We start from the raw sequence: 12,522 nt of genomic DNA on the forward strand, positions 1-12,522 counted from the left end.
CTTCCCTGACTCACTCTGCCTTCCCAACAGCCCTCTGAGGACGGTTCAAGCATTGGCTCCGTTTTGCCATGAAGACGCTGAGGGGCAAGAACCTAGGAAGCTCTTCCCGGGCCACCCAGCGAAGCAGCAGAGGCGAGATTCCAGTCCAGACACCCCGGCTCCAGTGCCCATGCTTTCGATTCCTTCGCTAACAGGCAGAAATGTTCTGCATAAGACGTGGCTGGAACTTGTCCCCGTGGTTTTGCTCCCGAGGGGAGCAGAGGAGAGACCCTGGAGATCAGTGCAGACAGGTGGCATAAAGATGCCATCACAATGGCTCCAGGTGGCCTCATGTGGGGCCAACCTCGGGGGCAGGTGGCTGAAAGGTCTTTTCAGAGCACAGGTGCCTGATGTGAATTGGAGAAAGGGGGTGGGTATAGCAGCCATTAATAAAACGTGCCTCTGCCTCCCCACGCACCTCTAACACAGTCCGGTCTTTTGCATTCTGTTTTACAGCCCTTTGATACTGAATTTGAAGGATGGTCAGAAATAAAGGAACAGAGGCTACAGGGGCCAAAGGGAAGGGGGAAGACTTGGGAGGAGGGTGGAAAGGGTTGGGAGGTGAAAGGCACAGGCGAACATGGGGATGGGAATGGGAACCGGCAAGACTAAGAAGAGGCTCCCTTGATGAAGAAGAGGATTGAGGTCCTCTTCAGTTTGATTTCAAAGATGACAGCAGAGATGGAATGACTTTTTCATTCCCTTTGGTTGCTGGACTGTGCACCCTGAATACAACTCCCTCCAAACACTGGACCACATGCTTGTCATCAGGTTAGAGTAGAAAAAAGGGAAGGACATGAGCTTCACGGCTCATCAGGTTGGTGTGATGTGAAGAAAAATACTAGGGGGTGCAATAGCCTGGAGGTAGCCTGTTACCAAGGTCACCCCACATCCCCACCACCACCACCACCAAATTCCCAGACATTATCTAGGCTTCCGCAGGGTGTAGAACTGGAGAGTCCACACCAACATTTTTGAAGCTGTCAAGGGGTAGGAAGGCTCCATCTGACATCTGAATTCCATAGGAATCACTGACGACTAAAAAGGTGACAAGAAAGTCCGAGACAGCCCAGCCAGTGTGGCTCAGTGGTTGAGCATCAACCTATGAACCAGGAGGTCACGGTTTGGTTCTCGGTCAGGGCACATGCCCGGGTTGCAGGCTCAATCTCTGATAGAGGATGTGCAGGAGGCAGCCAATCAGTGATTCTCTCTCACCATTGATGATTCTATCTCTTTCCCTCTCAGTTCCTCTCTGAAATTAATAAAAATATATTATTTTTTTAAAAGAAAATTTGAGATTCCCATCCTCTCTCCTGCCAGCTAGAAACTGAGGAATAATGGAGACTGACGCACCGCTCTGGCTTCCGGCGGCTGGCAGAGTGTACCCCGCCAGAGCACAGCCTACGGTTATGTAGGAGGTGCATTAGCGCTATAGGTAGAGGCGGGGTCACTTTAGCAAGCCTGGTGGAGTTCATCTGAAGGCGGATGATTTCTTCGCCTTTGCCTCATTTCTTCGGTCCTTCCCAATTCCAGCAAGTGCCTAGACCAGACATCTCTAACCTCCGGGTGTCCAACCGGCTGAGTCCTCGAAGCCGAGGCAGCGTCTCCATGACGTGGGTTAGACAAGCGCGGCCCAGAAAGAGAGCTCTCATCAGATAAGCCGGCAAAGGCGCCCACTGGGACTTCCCGCTCTGGAGAATCACCTTACCAGTCCCTTGATGGAGGCTTCCTGCGTATTTCACTAGATCTGAGATACTGAGGGTGGACATCAGGCTGCTGTCTCTCTCCCTGGTGGCCCTTCCAGGAACCAGACCCAGCGCCTAAAAACTGCCGAGTCCCTACCAGGCACCCGACTGCCCGCGCTCAAAACTGACGAGTGGCCCTTGACTTCCATCCGGCTCTCACTCACTCCACACGTCCAGGCTGTCAGCAAGGCCTACTGGCTCTGTCCACCTAAATCTGTCCACTTGTCACCACCTCCACTGCCTTGCCACCTCCTGTCCTAGCCCAGCCGCCGTCATGCCCTGCCTGGGCACGGGTCACAGCCCCTCGCTGGTCTCCTGGCCCCCACTCCTGGCGCTCTGCACCCCAATGTCCACAGAGCAGCAGAGCCCTCCTGTTCAAACAAACCAGATCACGCCTCACGGGTTTAGTTCAGTGACTAGGGTGTTGGCCTGCAGACTGAATGGTCCCTGGTTCAATTCCGGTCAAGGGCCACATACATTGGTTGCAGTTTTGATCCCCGGCCCTGGTTGGGTGTATGCGGGAGGCAACCAATTGATGTGTCTCTCTTACAGCGATGTTTCTCTCTGTCTCTCCCTCTCCCTTCCACTCTCTCTAAAAATTAATGGAAAAATACCCTCGGATGAGGATTAACTAAAAGGAAATGAACAAAGCAGATCGAGTCGCGAGGCCCCCTCTCCTTCAACCAAACCCCAAGTCCTCACTGTGCCCGAAGCCCCTCCAGGTGCTGGGCCTGCCCACCTTTCACCCTTTTTCCTTCCTCTCACCCCTGCCCTGCAGGTGTCCTTGCTGGTCCCTGAACACACCAAACGTGTCCCTCCCCCAGGCCCGTGCTGCGTCTTCTCCAGCGCTGTTCCCCTGGCCAGGTGATGACAACCTGGAAGGCACTGGTGCTAGATCCCAGCTCCGTCCAGGCTTGCAGCCCTGCAGACTTTTATGTTTTTATGGCCAAGTTCAATGGTCTCCCCAGCGAGCCCACCTGCCTGAATGTCGGATCAGTGGGTCTCACCACCTCACGTGCTCGCTCCCCGGAGTGGCCCCATCCACAGGTGCTGCTGAAACCCCTGAAGGAATTGTGTCATCCTGACCGTTGAGGTTTATTTCCACTAAAAATACACTCTGAAACTGGGGCATGATGAAGGATTACTGACAAACGGGGAAGAGGAACAAATAGACTCTGAGGCCATCTGATTCCTCACTGAGTCACCTCCCAACATGTGCCAGGAGCGGAACGTCCCCCCTCTCGCTCACCACTGTCATCCGCTAACGTGCAGGCGGCCCGGGAGGCCCTAGGGGCTTCTGAGCCATCCTTAGGCAATGCCCCTGATGTCACGCAACCCCTCGCTTCACGAAGGAGTAAACAGAAGAGTGGCGACAGGGAAAGTGACTTTGCTCTGGGCCACATGTTTGGCTCGCTCCCAGGTCCGACCTTTGCCCTCTGGAGCTGTGTCTGCGCTTCCTAAGGAGGCGCAGGCCTCTCCGAGGGGCCGAGAGGACATCCTCGGTGTTATCAGTAAAGAACGCTTTCAGCTTCAAGTTACAGAAAACCAGATCCACGCCCGCTCCTCGGTGAGGGCTGGTGTTCACCTAAGGAGACTGGAGGCAGGGAGTCCCAGGTTGGGGCGCTGGCTCAGCAACGTTGGCAACTTCGAGAACAGGCCCTCTCTGCTCCGCCTTTCTGAGCATTATGACCTTTTATTCCCAAGCTGATTGCTTCACGTCATACAGCGGTTGCCACAGCTCTGGCTATCAGCCCTCTCTACCCAGAGTTTTGTTTTTGTTTTTGTTTTTAATATATTTTTATTGATTTCAGAGAGGAAGGGAGAGAGAGATAGAAACATCAATGATGAGAGGGAATCATTGATCGGCTGCCTCCTGCACGCCCCCCACTGGGGATCAAGCCCGCAACCCGAGCATGTACCCTTGACCAGAATGGAACCTGGGGCCCTTCAGTCCCCAGGCCAACGCTCTATCCACTGAGCCAAACCAGCTAGGGCTACCCAGAGTTTTAGTAAAGAAAAAATCTCCTTACATCTCATTGGCCAGAACTAGGTCACATGCCTGCTCCTACACCAGTCACTGGCAAAGGAGAATGAGATCATTGGGCTTGTTTTAACCAATCAGGACTCACCCCTGAGGCTGGTCACACTGCAGGGCCACCAGCCAGGGCTCTCTCTGCAGGGCCTCATCGGTTAAATGGGGACCATTCATTCCCACCACATATAGGTAGAGTGAGGATCGTTGAACAAAAACACACTGAGCCAGAAATATAATTCTTGCAATCGTGAGAAGGAAGAAATCTATAAAAATAGACCTTTGATCATTAGAGAAATACCTTCTAAGAAGAGATGAGCTGCAAGATGTTGCTAAGAGACGTTTGTACTCACCACAGACCAAGCTCCTTCGGGAGAATAAATCCAAGGAGGGAACTCCCAGAGTCACGCAGAAACCTGGGTGTTGAAGAGAGGACAGGAATAATGAGGACCTAAAAGGAGGGGAATGGAGATGTGGCTTGACTCCTGGGCTGCACCCGCAGCCCTGCCTGTGCGGCTGGGTGCTGAGGGTGCCAGGGCAGGCTAGAGGGACAGGGGGATTCGGGAGCTGCCTGTGGTTTTCTGGAAGGAGGCGCTGAGGGCAAGCTTTGGAAATCTCCAGGGAGAGGGTGAGGAGAGCCACGTGGAGGAAGGAGGCAACAAGCAGGGAGGTCTGGGCTGAGCAGGTGGGCTCTGGTCTCCAGGTCTGGAGGCAAGGGGTTGGGAGGCTGGGTGGGGCAGCGGGGAGAACCCAGCCTCCCAGGCAGGCACCTGGACTGCCCTCTCAGCTCCACCTCTGCCGCCTTGAAGGACCTGGTCAGATGCTCTAGTCTAGAGAGGTGTCAGCTTTCCTATCTGTAAAATGGGAGTTCTCATTCTCTCATTCATTAGCCACTCATTCAACAGACTCTTACTGAATTCCTGCATAGACGTGCCGGAGAATCTGGAGGCGGGCCTGGTGTCTGGACTCTCAGTGAGAAGGAGGCCCCAGGAGGTAGTAGGGGGCAGACCAGACTGGACCCTGGGGCCACATTATGGACTTGGTATTTTATCCTCAGAGAAATGGGGAGCCACTGAGTGGCTATCAGCAGGGTAACAACACGATCATTGTTGTGTTTCAAAAAGAAATCTCTCAGAAGGTTGGGGGCAAGTTACATGTCCATCAATAAGGGATCAAGTGAACAAAGTATGGGACAGCCATACAAGGAAAACCTATAGCTATTTTAAAAAAGAGCAAGGGGGTGACTCTTCACGTACAGAGAGGGCACAGGCTCCAAGATACACGAACTGAGCCAGGCCAGAGCCAAGCAGGGTTCCGCAGAGACCACCGTGTGTGGCACACCGCAGGAAGAGAAAATGCCTGCAGGTGACTGTTGAACAACACAGGTGTGAACTGCCCGGGCCACTTACATGCAGACTTTTTCACTAAATACTGTAAATGTATTTTCTCTTCCTTATGATTTTCTTAATAATATGCTCTTTTCTCTAGTTTACCTTATTGTAAGTATATCATACATATAACATACAACATACGTGTTCATTGACTGTTTATGTTATCAGTGAGGCTTTGGACAACAGTAGGCTATTCTCAGTTAATCTGTTGGGGAGTCAAAAGTTATATGTGGGTTTTTGACTGTGTAGGGGTCAGTGTCCCTGACCCCTGTGTTGTTCAAGGTCAGTTGTATGCATTTACATACTCATATATGCACAGAACACCTCTAGAAGAATTGTTAAGAGACTAGTAAGTATATTCATTTTCTCCAGAGAGCAAAGCCGGATGAAGGGGAAAAGAGGTAAAAAGGAGACTTTTCGCTGCACGTAGGTAGGTAGGTAGATAGATAGATAGATAGATAGATAGATAGAGCAAAACATTACAAATAAAGTGGTTCCTCTGGCTGATGGGCTAGAGCAGAGGCCAGCAGGTCAGTGAGTCATCGGCCGGAGCTGGTAGCTTGGCCTGGAGGGAGGTGGGGATGGAGAGAAGTGAATGGCGTCAAAGACAGGCAGGAACTAAGACAGAGTCCTCCCTACAGGCCCCCCTGCTCTGATCTGTCACTGTCTGAATGGGCATGAGAACCTGAGTCAGAAGAGACTGTCCCCGGGAGAGCTCTCCTCCATCACGCTGTCTAACGGGCGCCTGCTGTGCACCTGGTGGCAGGTGTGGAGCCTGGGACAGACAACCCTGGGGCCTGAGCATAAAAAGCAAGGGCTCCTGTGGGGAGGGGAGGACCCCTGAGCAGCCCCTCCCATCTTCACCTTTTCCTCACGGTCAACCTCCCTTGCAGAACCGAGGATGTCAGAGCTCTCAGGGGCCCTGCCTGTAGTTCCAGGAAAGCACATATGGTGTCCCACATGGTATTCCCACCTCAACTCACGTAGGGTAACCCCCTTCTACCTGCTAGCTCACGGGAAACATTTCCTCATGGAGGAAGAAGCTAACCCTTCAATTTACAATGTGGGGGGAGTGTTTCTTTATATATATACTAGAGGCCCAGTGCATGAATGCATGCACGGGTGGGGTCCGGCCAGCCCACCCCGATCAGGGCTGATTGGGGCCAGGCCAGCCGGGGGGAGGGGCCGAGGGAGGTTGGCCAGCCGGCCCCACCCCGAATTGGGCCGTTTGGCTGGCCACAGTGCACATCATAGCTACCGGTCATTCCGGTCATTTGGTTGCTTGGCTTTTATATATATAGATTAATTTATCTTACAGAGAGGGAAAGAGAGATAGAAACATCCATGAGAGAGAAACATTGATCAGCTGCCTCTTGCATGTCCCCTACTGGGGATCAAGCCCACAACACGGGCATGTGCCCTGATGGGGAACTGAACCAAGACCTTCCAGTTCCTGGGTCCACTGAGCCACACCAGCTGGGCAAGGGGGGGGCGTGTTTCTTGAATGGAACAGTTGACTTCTGGTTAGAATGCAAATGTCCTTGGGAGAGACAACATAGGAAGCTGTAATTCACCCAAGAAAAGTACAAAGCAACCCTCATGACGCTGTGAGCCACCTGGTCCCAGACAAAGGAGCACAGTTCACCAACCAAAGAGTAGTTCCAGTTCGGAAGTTTGTTATAAAGTCAAATATACCTTTACCATCTGCCCTGCAATTACTCTCATGTGTTTACACAAGAGAAATGGCAATACATGTCAACGCAGAGGCTTCTAGATGAATGCTCATAGCAGCTTTTTTTATAACAGCCATAAACTGGAAGACAACCCAGATGTCCACCCACTGGTGAATGGGTAAACTGTGGTACATCCACACCCTGGAATATTACTCAGCAACCAACAGGAGAAACGCGGCCACCGGCGGCCACATGGGTGACTCTCAGACACTGCATGTGAAGTGAAAGAAACCAGACACAAAAGGCTGATCGCTCTGTGAGTCCCATGGCCAGAGTGTGAAGTTGGTGGGAGCCAGGGAAGGTCCCAGAGAGAACCTGCCTGGGCCTGCGGAGGGAGGCGCGGAGGGAGCTGGGAGGTGGGCTGGGGGAGCTAAAACCCAATAGGTTTTTCAGATGCTCGTGATGAGCAGAGGAAATGGAGGGAAAGAAAGATCCCGGTCGCTAAAGCCAAGGCAGTTGCAGAATGAGGCCAAAGAAGGGAAGACTGGAAGGCAGGATCTGTCTTCTCGCATCTGCTGGGAGCAACGGCCCCAAGCCACAAGGCAGGATGAATGAATGAAGCCACCAATGAATTAAACCAATATTTATTCACCACCACTCAACCCCAGGGTCTGCGCCAAACGCTTTCACTAATACTAACTTATTTAATTTGTGTAATAAGCTTGTAAAATAAGTGTTATTCCTAAAGTCTCCCTTGGCAAACACATGGGGAGTGCTTACTCATGTGCCAAGCCGTCCGCTGAGCCCTGGAGACACAGATGCGAGAAGATAGATCTAACCAACTTGAACCCCCGGGATGGAATCATAATTCCACATTTTACTAGCTTGACGCCATTGGTCCAGTTACCTCCCTCTGCCTCAGACTTCCTCATCTATTAAATGGACATATTAGCACCTACCCAGGACTATTAGAAAGCATGGCACCCTAACCGGTTTGGCTCAGTGGATAGAGCGTCGGCCTGCAGACTGAAGGGTCCTGAGTTCGATTCCAATCAAGGGCACATATCTTGTTGCAGGCTCCACCCCGGCCAGGAGGCAACTAATTGATGTGCTTCTCTCACATCGAAATTTCTCTCTGTCTTTCCCTTTCTCTTCCAATCTCTCTAAAAATCAATGGGAAAATATCCTCGGGTGAGGAAGGAAGGAAGGAAGGAAGGAAGGAAGGAAGGAAGGAAGGAAGGAAGGAAGGAAGGAAGGAAGGAAGAAAAAAAGGAAGGAAGGAAGGAAGGAGAAAGCATGGCTGCCTGTGTGTCCGGGAGTCCTTGGCCGAAGCTGATTGGAGGGGGAGGGGGTGTCCACACATAAGCAGCCAGCCCATTGGCCAGCTGATAACGCCTATGATGGAAAGATGAGCTGAGGCCATCGCTCTCTCTGTGAGTGGGAAATGCAGAGAATGAGCAGAACAAGAGCAGCGATGTACTCACACGTCCCCACGGGGCTGGGAGGGTACACGGATGCTTCCATGTCCTGGCTTTTGAAAGGTCCCTTTGTTTGACTAATGAAGCCCTGTGTCCTGTTTCTCCAAACCACTCACTGTCAATGCGTTTTCCCGTCCGACATCCCCTGCGCACCCGTGAGCTGAGGGGAACGAGGACACTCACCTCCTGTCCTGATGAGAAAGCAGGTGCGCGGAGCAAAGGGACTTGTGGCCACGCAGAGGCCAGTCTGGCTCTGCATCGAGCTCCCTCCGTGACATCAGGCCTCTCCTTTCGCCCGGTCCGCCGGGCGTTCAAGAGGAAATCTTGTGCACTTTGTAGTGGAGTGAAAAGAAGCAGCATCTATATTGCCGTCAGCTCCGAGACGCGTTCAGGGTGGGAAATGTGGTACATCTTGTTCCAGCCTTTATTTAGTACGTGGTTCAGATCCAGGCCCTGCACACAGAACCGCCGGGGCTGGCTCTGGTCCCCGTGCCAGCGCAGCGCCCGTGCGCATGAGTAATTTCAAAAAGTGGGCAGCCCCTGAGCCCTGCCAGCTTTCCTCCTGATGGTCTTTTTCAGCCCGTTTAGTATGTTGGAATTCCTGAAAAACATCGGGTTTCTATGGATATTCCTCAGAGTGCGCACTGGGAGGTTGGGGTTGCGACCGGAACTGCTCCACGTGGCCTGCGCGCTGGGCAAGCCGGCAGCTGCTTCCTGCTTCACCTGGTATCCAGGACCCAACATGCTGCCCAAGGTGTTGAGCTGGGCAGCTCACTCACTCACTCAGCATCACTCGCTCAACGTTTACTAACTGCCTAGTGTGTGCTAAGGACTGTGCTAGATGCTGAGGCTACAATAACGATGGAGAGGTCCTACCCCATGACACGGAGCATATCGTTCGGAGTGAGGAATATACATCGATCGAGTCATCGTGCATGTAAACATGGGACTGCAAAGTGTGGGGCACAGTGACCAGGCTGGCGTTACGCAGCTGGTGAGAGGCAGAGCTGGGCGGGCACTGTCACCTAGGACCCACCGGCCCAGTTGTGGCCCTAGAATGAATGTGTCCCTTCCTGCTCCCAAGGACGCCTGGAAGGGGGGGGGGCGCTCTGGGAAGGAGGGAGGAAGGGACCCGCTTGTCTGGGGACTGGGAGGTGGGTGACCTGACCTCCAATGAGCAGAGTTTCTGAGCTGGAAGCCACCTGAGAGGCGGCCCCGGTGCCAGCGCAATGGAGAAGGTGTGGAACCGGATCTAGACCTTGGCAGGAAATGCCTGCAGACACATTGACTGGACCTCCTGGGAAGATCCTGTAGCTCCCTCCACATATACGGTGCGGGCGACGGGGGGGTGGGTAGGTATCGGCTGACCGGGCTGGGCCAACTGAGAGGGGACGCCGCCAGCTTCTCCTCTTCAAAGTGGGTGGGAAGCAAGCCAAGGTCGCAAGCAGGCCTTTGGAAGAACAGGAAGATAGAGGCACACTTACTGCTTTGCCTCATTCCACTGCTCCAACCCCTTAGAACTCAGAGGCGACCTGGAAACACACGTATGTGGTACCCTGTGCGTCAAAGCTGGCTGCTCCACCACAGGGTGACACAAAGGCCTCCTGAAGGAGGTGGGGGCTGGGGGCAGGGTGGCCATTGGCTGCAGTGGAGCAGGCATCTCCGGCAGAGGAATCACACGTGCAAAGGCCCAGGGGCAGAGTGAGCTCCTGGCGGTGGTTAAAGAAGAGTGTCCGCCTGGGGTTCCTCTTTAACCACTGGGAAGGTGAGCGGCTGGGCAGCTGGCTCTCATTTAGAAGCCAGGCTGCGTTTCCAGAGAACCACAGCTAGGGGTGAGGCTGGGGAGCAGTGTGGGCGGAGCACCCAGACTCCCTACCCACTGAGTCTGGGTCAGACAACCGGGTCAGAGCTGACCTCGCTGTTTGACTGGAGGGGGCACCTTTCCTTTCTGAGCTCGCTCCCTGCTCAGAGGATTGGAATCTCCAAGAGCCCATGAAGTTCTGACTTACCGCGTCCCTAAATCAACACGTTACCGAGAGCGTGTGGGTGGCTGACAGAGTCCAGAGAAGCCTAGCGGGTGAGGGTGGGGGACAGGAGGGCCCTGTCTGGATGGCCCAGACCTCTGGGAGAGGAGGGGCCTGCGAGTGTGCAGGATGGGGAGGGGCAAGCTCTGGATGAGGCTGATGGACCACCTGCAGCTGAGGGGAGGGCAGGGGATTCGGAGGCAAACCTGAAATGGCACCCTGCCCGCCGCCTGGGGAGGCCACCCCTCCCTGCGCCTCGCTTCACTTCCCGCGGTCCTCCTGACCCAGAATCCAGTGTACTTTCTGCCCCTTCTGTAAATACCTCCCTCCCGGCCTCTCCAGCTTAACCCAACCGCCAGCTGAATCTCACCCCTGGGTCCTCCTGCTCCCCGAGGCCGCTGAGGGAGGGAAGAGCATGCCCACCTGCCGAAAACAGTGCTGCGGGTCTAGGCACCCGGGAGGGAGACGAGCAGGGGTCCCTGTCGCCCGGCGCTGACATGCTGGCCACAGAGACAGCAACAGGTGGAACGTAGAGAAGGCGATGTGTGATATGGGAGAAGGACAGAGTAAAGCAGGGAGAGGGGATGGGCAGCGGCAATTTTAAATAAGGTGGTCAGGCGAGGCCTTGCTAAGAAGGTGACTTTTGAGCCAAGACTTGGAGAATTTGCGGGGGGCTGGCTCTGAGCCACAGTAGCCCCACAAGGCAGCCATTTTACAGCTGAGGAAACTGAGGGTCAGAGGGTGAAGGCATAGACGGAGATTGCTCAGCTGGTAACTGGTGGACCCAGGATTCAAACCCAAGTCTGCTGATTCTGAACCCACGCCGGGAGCATAATGGTTAGGGTTAGAGCAAGGAGGCCAGAGCTCAGGTGACTGAGAGTCGAACCTCAGCCTGACCAGGTCTTAGCTGAGCCTCAGGCAGACTACTTATCCCTCTGGGCCTTAGGTGAGGGGCATGATGGAGCCTCCTCTTGGAGAAGTGGAAAGGATTAGATGATACAGTGCACACAGTGCTTACAGAGTGCCTAGAAAGTTATCACCACCACCACTATCATCATCATCATCATCATCATCATCATCATCATCATCATCATCATCATCATCATCATCATCATCATCATCATCATCATCATCATCATCATCATCATCATCATCATCATCATCATCATCATCATCATCATCATCATCATCATCATCATCATCATCATCATCATCATCATCATCATCATCATCATCATCATCATCATCATCATCATCATCATCATCATCATCATCATCATCATCATCATCATCATCATCATCATCATCATCATCATCATCATCATCATCATCATCATCATCATCATCATCATCATCATCATCATCATCATCATCATCATCATCATCATCATCATCATCATCATCATCATCATCATCATCATCATCATCATCATCATCATCATCATCATCATCATCATCATCATCATCATCATCATCATCATCATCATCATCATCATCATCATCATCATCATCATCATCATCATCATCATCATCATCATCATCATCATCATCATCATCATCATCATCATCATCATCATCATCATCATCATCATCATCATCATCATCATCATCATCATCATCATCATCATCATCATCATCATCATCATCATCATCATCATCATCATCATCATCATCATCATCATCATCATCATCATCATCATCATCATCATCATCATCATCATCATCATCATCATCATCATCATCATCATCATCATCATCATCATCATCATCATCATCATCATCATCATCATCATCATCATCATCATCATCATCATCATCATCATCATCATCATCATCATCATCATCATCATCATCATCATCATCATCATCATCATCATCATCATCATCATCATCATCACCATCATCACCACCATCACCACCATCATCATCACCATCAGCACCATCATTATCACCAACATCACCATCATCATCACCATCACCATCACCACCATCACCACCATCATCATCACCACCACCACTATCATTATCACCAACATCACCATCATCACCACCATCACCACCATCATCACCATCACCACCATCATCATCACCATCACCACCATCATTATCACCATCACCACCATCACCATCATCATCACCA

General features: G+C 52.3%; 1 protein-coding gene across 1 annotated transcript in view; it reads right to left on the bottom strand.

Moving 5' to 3' along the window:
• The window catches only part of RASD2 (RASD family, member 2), a 36,185-nt gene extending 27,488 nt beyond the window's left edge, over positions 1–8,697 (bottom strand). The window contains exons 1-2 of the mRNA XM_005884915.2: positions 8,542–8,697; positions 4,170–4,232 (exon numbers count right to left, since the gene is read on the bottom strand). The gene's annotated coding sequence lies outside the window, so the exon portion shown is untranslated. The remainder of the gene's footprint in view (positions 1–4,169; positions 4,233–8,541) is intronic.
• Between the last annotated feature and the right edge of the window lie 3,825 nt (positions 8,698–12,522).

Source organism: Myotis brandtii, unplaced genomic scaffold (genome assembly GCF_000412655.1).
Source record: "Myotis brandtii unplaced genomic scaffold, ASM41265v1 scaffold876, whole genome shotgun sequence".
Taxonomy (NCBI): Eukaryota; Metazoa; Chordata; class Mammalia; order Chiroptera; family Vespertilionidae; genus Myotis; species Myotis brandtii.